This window comes from Giraffa tippelskirchi, chromosome 2 (genome assembly GCF_054371585.1).
Source record: "Giraffa tippelskirchi isolate mGirTip1 chromosome 2, T2T-mGirTip1v1.2.pri, whole genome shotgun sequence".
NCBI classification, from domain to species: domain Eukaryota; kingdom Metazoa; phylum Chordata; class Mammalia; order Artiodactyla; family Giraffidae; genus Giraffa; species Giraffa tippelskirchi.
The window spans coordinates 233,416,040-233,425,789 of record NC_137276.1 but is presented as its reverse complement, the minus strand read 5'-3'; the positions used below and the strand labels follow the sequence as shown (position 1 = coordinate 233,425,789).

The window sequence follows — 9,750 nt, the reverse complement described above, 5'->3', positions numbered from 1 at the left end:
TGGATGGATTGGGGGATTTATTAAGGATAATGTAAACTGTCAGCAAAACAAGTAAATGTCTGACATTTAAGAGGGAAAAACAGGAGGAGAATAGAGAAATTCACAACAAAGCAAAGAGATGAGTAATTTAAAAATAAATGGGAGAGAGAGGTTGGTTTACTATAAGGAGTTGGCTTCCTCAGTCATGGAGGCTGGAAGTCCAGGGTCTACAGTTTTCGAGCTGGGGGCCTAGGGGAGCAGACAGGGTAATTCCAGTCTGCGTCTAACAGCCCGAGAAGCAAGACTGGTGATGTTTAAGTTCAAGCCTGAGTCTGAAAGCAGGAGGAGACAGGCAGAGAGAAAAGTTCTTTTCTCACTCAGGCTTTCATCCTGTGCAGGCCCTCAGATTGGAGGAGGCCCACCCACACGGGGAGGGCAATCTGCTTTACTCAGTCTGCTGATTCAAACGTTAACCTCATCCAGAGACACCCTCACAGACACACTCAGAAATAATATTTAACCTATCTGGATGTTCAGAGGCCCAGTCATCACCCATCACCCTCCACTTCCTTTTTTTTTTTTTTCCTTTCCTGTTTCGGTCTCTACCTTTATTGTTAGGAGCTTTCCTCAGATTTGTGGTGATCCTTGGTTTTCCATTCATATTTTAAAATGGGGAGCTAAAAAGCTGCTGAGAACTTTGAGCATCAGGGGGAGTTGACAATGTGGGCTTCTCTGTATGGCAATCCACCTGTTGCTTTATGTAACCCGCATTTTTATATCTTTAGGTCTCTCCAGAAAGTATCTTCCAGTATGTGCCTGGGAGATACCGTCCTAGCTAGCCGTGGTCTGGGAGCCAAGCAGCAAAGAGTGGGGAGGCTCTCAGCCCTTGGCACGTAAGCTTGCTCTCAGTTCACGGTGAGAGTCTGTAGTCCAGCTGTCTCCAGTCCGGTTCCCCATCCTCACGGCTGCCTGGTGTGCCTTTATCCAGAGACTGGTGTTTTCAGCCGTTTGGTCTTGTTGCGGGCTTGGGGACATGCAGTGGTCTGGCTGTGTGAACGTGGGGAGGAGGTTGGGGGTAGGGGCGCTGTTTACTGACTTCCGACCAGTCCTTCTGTTTTTCAGTCCCTTCTGCACCCACACTTCCAGAAACAGCTGGTACCACCAAGTCCTGGGCCACAGAGCCTGTGGGAGTTCTCAGTGCAGACCGAGTTGCTCCTTGCCTTTCCTTACCATGGGCTTCAGATTCAGCTTCTCTCGACAAGTCAGCAGACACTCATCCTTCTGTGTTCAAGCCCCACCGCGTTCTATCGGCTCTGTGTGGTTTTGTGCAGCACAGAACCCTTTTGCTGTCATTTAGAGGGGTTTCCCGAAGGAGCTGGAGTAAGTCCATGTCTGTAGTCTCTGCACATGCAGACTGACTCGTTGGGCTGGGAAGGAAAAGGTAGCACACAGGTTGGTGGGCAGTTTGGGCAGGAGATAGATGGCATGCTGGCCGAGGGTAAAGGGCCTGGCAGATCTGGAGGGGCAGAGACAACGCTGGGGAGCTGAACTGGGTGGTGCAGCTTTAGAACTTAGGAGAGCTTTGTTCCAGGTACTGCCTCGGCAGAGTCCAAAGGTGTTGCTGAATCAGGATCAGAAAGCGGCTTCAAGCCGTATCCAAGAATATGCATCAAGGACCTTAGAAATAGCCATAATTTTCTTCTATTGACTTCATTTGTAGAATTCTTTCCTAAGAAGAGAAAGCATATAATATATATACTTTCCTAAGAAAAGATACTATATATACATAGTATTACTGTATATGTGGTATATATAATATATAGGCTATTATATATAGGCTTATTTCACTTAGCATAATGTCCTCAAGCTTCATCCATGTTGTAGCAGGTGACAGAATTTCCTTCCTACTTAAGGAAGGAAATAAAATAAAATTCCATTTTATGTATATGCCACACTTTGTTCATCTATCTATCTATGTATTGTTATTGCTACTAAGTCACGTCTGACTCTTTGTGACCCCATAGAGTGCAGCAGACTGCAGCGTGCGAGGCTTCTCTGTCCTTCACCATCTCCCTGAGCTTGCTCAAACTCATGTCCATTGAGTTGGTGATGCCATCCAACCATCTCATCCTCCGTCACCCCCTTCTACTCTTGCCGTCAATGTTTCGCAGTATCAGGATCTTTTCCAGTGAGTCAGCTCTTCACATCAGGTGGCCAAAGTATTGGAGCTTCAGCTTCAGCATCAGTCCTTCCAGTGAATATTCAGGGTTGATTTCCTTTAGGATTGACTGGTTTGATCTCTTTGCAGTCCAAGGGACTCTCAAGAGTCTTCTCGAGCACCACAGATCGAAAGCATCGTTTTTTTCGGGGCTCAGCTCTCTTTATGGTCCAGCTCTCACATCCATATATAACTACTGGAAAAACCATAGCCTTGACTATATGGACTTTTGTTGGGAAAGTGATATCTCTGCTTTTTAACTCACTGTCTAGGTTTGTCATAGCTATTCTTCCAAGGAGTATGAGTCTTCTAATTTCATGGCTGCAGTCACTGTCCACAGTGATTTTGGAGCCCAAGAAAATGAAATCTGACACTGTTTCCACATTTTCCCTATCTATTTGCCATGATCTTTGTTTTTTGAATGTTGAGTTTTAAGCCAACTTTTTCACTCTCCTCTTTCATCTCCATCAAGAGGCTCTTTAGTTCCTCTTCACTTTCTGCCATTAAAGTGGTGTCATCTGCATATACGATGTTGTTGATATTTCTCCTGGCATTCTTGATTCCAGCTTGTGCTTCATACAGCCCAGCATTTCCCATGATGTACTCTGCATAGAAGTTAAATAAGCAGAGTGACAATATACAGCCTTGATGTACTCCTTGCCCAATTTGGAACCAGTCCGTTGTTCCATATCCTGTTCTAACTGTTGCTTCTTAACCTGCAAACAGGCTTTTCAGGAGGCAGGTAAGGTGGTCTGGTATTGCTCTCCCACTACGAATATTCCACAGTTTGTTGTGATTCATACAGTCAAAGGCTTTAGCATAGACAATGAAGCAGAAGCCAATTGAAAAAAAAAAAAAACTTTTCTTAAGAAAGTATATATATATTATATAAATAATATATATAGACTTTTCCACAATACATTCATTCGCAGCATTTTTATAATATTAGAATACTAGAAATTTTAGAAACAGTCTAAACCCGGGCTCAACAAATGATTTGACCATTGGTCAAATCCAGCCCTCCTCCTGCTTTTCTTCTAAGTCCTTGATAAACATTTCTTGCATCTTCTCAATCCTTGTCTCCAGGCTATTTATCTGTAACTCCATTTTGCTTTCAAGATTTTGGATCATTTTTATTATCATTATTCTAAATTCTTTTTCAAATAGATTCCCTATCTCCTCCTCTTTTGTTTGGTTTGGTGGGCATTTCTCATTTTCCTTTACTTGCTGAGTATTTCTCTGCCTTTTCATCTTGTTTAGATTGCTGTGTTAGGCATGGCCCTTCTGTATTCTGGTAGTTTGAAGTTCCTCTTTATTGTGGAGGTTCCTCACTGTGGGTGGGGTTGGACAGGTGGCTTGTCAAGGCTTCCTGGTTGGGGGAGCTTGTGTCGGTGTTCTGGTGGGTGGAGCTGGATTTCTGCTCTCTGGAGTGCAATGGAGTGACCAGTATTAATTTTGGAGATGTCTGTGGATTTGGTGTGCCTCTGGGCAGCCTGTATATTGATGCTCAGGGCTATGTTCCTGCGTTGCTGAAGAATTTGTGTGGTATGTCTTGCTCTGGAACTTATTGGCTCTTGGGTGGAGCTTGGTTTCAGTGTATATGTGGAGGCTGTTGGATGGTCTCTTATTATTTAATGTTTCCCCTGGCTTTCAGTCTTATTCTTGCAGTAGCCTCAAGACTTCTCCATCCATACAGCATCAATAATAAAACTTTTAGGTTAATGGTGAAAAGATTCTCCACAGTGAGGGATACCCAGAAAGGTTCACTAAGTTACATGGAGAGATGAGGTGGGGGGGGGTAAGGTGACCAGGAGGGGAAGAGGGGAATTCAAATGTGGAGAGAGCAATCTAGCCAGTAAGCACTTCCCTCTGTGCTTTCCACAGTTTGGAACCCTCAGAGTGGTTCACAGAGATACATAGAGAGGGGGGAGGAAGGTAATAGAGGTGAGCATGAGTAGAAAGGGAGGAATCAAGAGGGGAGAGAGAGATCTGGGCAGTATCCTGTGCCTGAAGTGTTCTCCGGTACCCAGAACACCCTCAGAGATTCACAGAATTGGGTTGAGAAGAGAAGGAGGAGGGTGGGAGATAGAGGTTCCCTGGGGGAGAAGAAAGAGCATCAATAGGGCGAGAGAGTAATCAGGCCAGTGATCACACTCCTGAGTAAAAATGGGTCCTAAAGATTGGGTTCTTAAATGTACAAAATTGATATCAAATATGTAAAACAAAGATTAAAAATCTAGAGTAGAGGTTAGACTCTTATAAAACTTACAATATAAAAGAAAGAAGAAAAAAAGGAAACAGTGTAAAAAGAAAAAAAACAGTAAAACAGTAGAAAAAGAAACAGTAAAAAAAGTAAAACAGGAAGAAAACAGTAAAAAAAGAAAACACAAAAGGTATAAGATATATGTATGCAGTTTGCTTCAAAAATAGGGTTTTTTTTTTTTGCAAGTTAATAGTGGGTTATGAAAATGAAAGTTAAAGGTGTAATAGAGGACTTGAAGAAAAAGGAAAGAGAAAAAAAAATTTTTTTTAATTAAAAAAAAAAATAATAATAGTAAAAAAATATATATCCCAGACTTTCTCTGGCGCTATTGTGAGCAGTGTGGGGTCTGCTCAGTTTCAGATAGATCCTTGTTCTTGCTTATACTTTTCAAGATCTATAGGTCCCTTTCAATGCAGTTGGTATTAACTACAGGGATTTTAATCTGTTGGCCTGTCACTTCCAAGACGCTTCCCTCTGTTTATTTGGCTTCTGTTTGGAGGTCTCTTCAGTATCTAATTTCCGCCCTGCAACAGAGGGGTGGAGGTGGTCTCTTTAGGTTCGCTTGTTCAATCGTGCTGTGGGGAGGGAGGAACACTGCAAACCTGGCGTGTGTGTGGTGAGCTCGCAGTGTCTCGGCCACACTGGGTTCGCCCCCGTTCACGGCGTGTGTGCTTTCCCCGTCTACCCTGCTCAGGCTTCAGGTTACTCGGCCGGGGAGCGGGCCCTGAGCTGTGTGCACTTCCCAGGTCTAAGCCGCTCAGGTTCAGGCTCCCGGTTACTACACAAAGGCGCAGACTCGGTTTCGCCCGCGGCTTGTGCCGTTCCCGGTCGGAGCTGCTCGGGCGGCCAGGAGTTTGGCGAGCACACTCTCCCCTGTTGGGGCGGTGCGGCTTATCACCTCCCTGGTCCCCGCCTCGGTTTACCGGCGCGCCCGGCTCCGGTGTGCTTTGTGTCGGTTCTGGGGAGCTGGTCTCTGGCTGCGACCCTCCCGGCAGCTGTCGACCCTCCGGGATCTCAGGCAGTCTTTGCTTAGAAACTGGGAGCCTGTTTGCAGTTTGGTAGGGGGTGCCCTCTCTGGGGCCGAGTTTGCCCCTTTCCGGCTTTGGCTGGCCCTGCCTGCCTGCTGTGTCCGGCGGGGGATGGGGCGGTCCGCAGCCGGCTAGCTCTCCTCTAGTATCGCTCAGTCCTTTGTTCTGTGAGCGGGCCGGCAGTGCCTTAGAGTTGGGCTTTTCGCGGGATAGTTCTCTCTCTCTCGCTGTCCCACAGTTTAGGTTACTATCTCACGTTAGCTCCCTCAGATTGCCCTCAGGGCACTCGGGCCCGGTCCTTACCCTAGGCAGTGCCGCCCGCTCCTCTCCGTTCAGCCCCCACTTGCTGGTGGCGGATGATGCGAACGTCTGGGGTTCTTTGCTGGGAGTTGCTTTAGGCACGTAATCTGTGGGTTTTATTTATTTTTTCTCCCAGTTACGTTGCCCTCCGAGATAAGAAATCTTCCCCCACACCTGCCGGTGAGAGGATTTCCTGGTGCTTGGAAATTTCTCCTCTTTTACGACTCCCTCCCCGGGACGGGTCTCCGTCCCTAACTCTTTTGTCTCTCTTTTTATCTTTTATAATTTCTCCTACCTCTTTTGAAGATACTGCGCTCTTTGTGGATGCCTGACGTCCTCTGCCAGCCTTCAGAAGTAGTTTTGTGAAGTTTGCTCAGCATTCAGATGTTCTTTCGCTAAATTTGTGGAGGAGAGAGTGGTCTCCCCGTCCTATTCCTCCGCCATCTTCTGAAAATTCCTCCTCTTGCTTTTACTGATGCAGTTGTACCGAAGCACAGCCACCCCCAAGCACATACTGTTCACATCTTCTTCCTGCTGTAACAGCAGAGACTATGGCCAAAAAAGCCTAAAATATTTACTATCTGGTCCTTTAAGAAACAGTTTGCTGACTTCTGGTCTGAATGACTAGTAGAAGAATTATTAAGCCAATTAAGGTGCATCACACCAGTTTACCAGCTTTTTTAACTGGTAAAGAAAAAAATTACCATTTTAACCATTTGTAAGAGTTCAGGTCAATAGTGTTAACTATACTCACATTGCTGTGAAATAGAACTTCATCCTACAAAACTGAAACTCTCTACCCATTAAATAACATTTCCCTTTTCCCAGCCTTGTATTCTACTTTCTGTTTCTATGAATTTGAATACTTTAGATACCTCAGATGAGTGGAATCATACAAGTTTTGTCTTTTTGTGCCTGCTTCATTTCACTAAGCATAATGCCCTCAAGCTTCATCCATGTTGTAGCATGTGACAGAACTTCCTTCCTACCTGAGGAAGGAAATAAAATTAGGATTCTATTTTATGTACATACCATACTTTGTTCATCCATCAACAGATATTTGGGTTGCTTCTGCCTTTTGGTTATTGTGAATAACGCTACTGTGAACATGGTGTACAAATATTTCTGTGAGACCCGGCTTCTAATTCTTTGGCTATCAACTCAGAAGCAGAGTGGCTGGATCATCTGGTAGTTCTGTTTTTAAGTGGTTGAGAAACCTCAGTGCTATTTTCCATAGCAGTTGTACTATCTCCCCTTTTTACTGAAGTATAGTTGACATACAGTATCTTGTTAGTTTCAGGTGGGCAGCACAGTGATTTGACATTTATATGCAATACAAATTGATCACCACGATAAATCTAGTCACTATGCATGCATGCCATCACCTCAGTTGCGTCCGACTCTGTGAGACCTCATGGACTGTAGCCCGCCAGGCTCCTCTGTCCATGGGATTCTCCAGGCAAGAGTATTGGAGTGGGTTGCCATTTCCTCCTCCAAGAATCTTCCCAACCCAAGGGTCGAACTTGCATCACTAACATCTCTTGCATTGGCAGACAGGTTTTTATTCCCCACCGCTAGCACCACCTGGGAAACCCCCTAGTAACCATCTGCCACCATAAAATGTTATTACAATTGACTATGCGCCCTATGCTGTTACATGCATTACAGTCCCGTAATTTGTTTATTAGTAGAAGTCTGTACCTTTTAATCCCCTTCACCTCTTTTGCCCAACTCCCCACCTGCTCCCCTCTGGCCGCCAACAGTTTGTTCTCTGTATCTAAGAGTTCCTGTTTTGTTGTGCATGTTTATTACTTTTGTTTTTTTAGATTACACATATAAGTGAAACCATACAGTATTTGTCTTTCTCTGTATGACTTACTTCACTTAGAATAATACTAAGTTAATCCATATTGTTACAAATGGCAACTTTTCCTTTTTTTTTCATGGCTGGGTAATACACCCTTCTGTATACAGTTAACCCTTGAATAACCCCAGGAGTTACAGGCACCAACCCTCTGTGTGGCTGTGAATCCATGGTGGTCCAGTGGTTAAGAATCCATCTGCAAATGCAGGGAACACAGGTTTAGTTCCTGCACCAGGAAGATGCCACGTGCTAAGGAGCAACTAAGCCCGTGTGCCCCAACTATCCTGTGCTCCGGAGCCTGCATGCTGCAGCCACCGAAGCCTGCGTGCCTAGAGCCTGCACGCCTAGAGCCTGCGCCCCACAAGAAGAGACGCCTCCAGAGTGGGAATCCCACGTCCCGCAGCTAGAGAGGAGCCCGCGCTCTCCAGAGCTAGAGAGGCGCCCCTGCAGCAAAGACCCAGCACAGCCAAAAGTAAATTTTAAAAAATCCATGTATAACTTTTGATTTGGCCCTCTATATCCACAATTCAATCTACAGGTAAATCTACAGATTCCACAACTGTATACTGTAGAGTACTATAGTAGTTATTTATTGGGAAAAAAAATGTGTGTAAGTGGACCCATGCAGTTCATACTCATGGTTTTCAAGGGTCAACTGCATATATCACCCTTTATCTATTCATGTATGGATGGACACAGGTTGTTTCCATTTCTTGGCTGCGGTAAATAGTGCTGCAGTGAATGTAGAAGTGCATATATCTCCTTGAATTAGTGTTTTCATTCTTTTCAAATAAGAACCCAGAAATAGAACTGCTGGATCATATGATAGTTGTATTTTTAATTTTTGAGGAACCTCCGTACTATTTTCCACAGCGGCTCACTAATTTATGTTCCCACCAAGAGTGCATGCAGGTTCTGTTTTCTCCACAATCTTGCCAGTACTTCGTTGTCTTTTTGATAATAAAATAATAGAAAATAGCTTTCTGACAGGTGTGAGGTGATATCTCCTGTGGTTTTGATTTGCATTTCTTTGATGATTAGTGATGTCTATTCATATGTCTATTGACCATCTGTATATCTTCTTTGGAAAAATGTCTATTCAGGTTCTCTGCCAATTTTTTTATTTTTTTTCCTCAGTGTTGAGTTGTGTGAGTTCTGTTTATATTTTAGCCATTAAACCTTTATTGGACATATCGTTTACAAATATCTTCTCCCATCCAGTTGGTTGCCTTTTTAATTTGTTGATGGTTTCCTTTGTTGTGCAAAAGCTTCTCAGTTTGATGTAGTCCCATTTGTTTATATTTGTTTTTGTTTCCCTTGCCTGAGGGGACAAATCCAAAAAAATATTGCTAAGACCAATGTCAAAGACATTCTGGCTATGTCTTGTGGTTTCAAGTCTTACATTTAAGTCTTTAATCCATTTTGAGTTTATTTTTGTATATAGTGTATGATAGTACAGCTTGTTTTTTTTTCTTTTCCTTTTTTTTTAAATTTTTTGCATGTAGCTGTCTAATTTTTCAGCACCATTTATTGAAGAGACTGTCCCTTCCCCTCCTTCCTTTGTTGTAAATTAACTGATCATGTCCATGTGGGTTTAGTTCCGAGCTGTCTATTCTGTTCCATAGATCTATGTGTTTCTGTGCCAGTGCTATGATTTTGATTATTATAGTTTTGTGGGATAGTTTGAAATCAGGGAGTAGGATATGCTCAGTTTTGTTTTTTCTTTGGCTATTTTGGGGTCTTTCATAGCTCCATACATATTTTAAGATAATTTGTCCCACTTCTGTGAAAAAGGCCATTGGTATATTTATAGGGGTTGCATTGAATCTGTAGATTGGCTTAGGTAGTTTGGACACTTTAACAATATTAACTCTTCCAGTCTATGAATACAGTGTATCTTTCCATTTATTCGTGTCATCTTCAATTTCTTTCATCAATGTCCTACAGTTTTCCAAGTGTAGGCCCTTTACCTTACTGATTCAGTTTATTCCTAGGTATTTTATTCTTTTAAAAAAAGATTTATTAATTTATACTGCACTAGCTCTTTGTTGCTGTGGGTGGGCTTTCTCTAGTTGCAGTGAGCAAGGGCTAGCTACGT

General features: G+C 43.5%; 1 long non-coding RNA gene across 1 annotated transcript; it reads right to left on the bottom strand.

The window, feature by feature from the left end:
- LOC145539347 (uncharacterized) lies at window positions 1-6,248 on the bottom strand. The gene is made up of 2 exons (XR_014077732.1): window positions 6,084-6,248; window positions 1-1,708 (listed from the first exon to the last, which is right to left on the bottom strand). It is a non-coding gene; the product is annotated as an uncharacterized LOC145539347 (long non-coding RNA).
- Window positions 6,249-9,750: the final 3,502 nt, after the last annotated feature.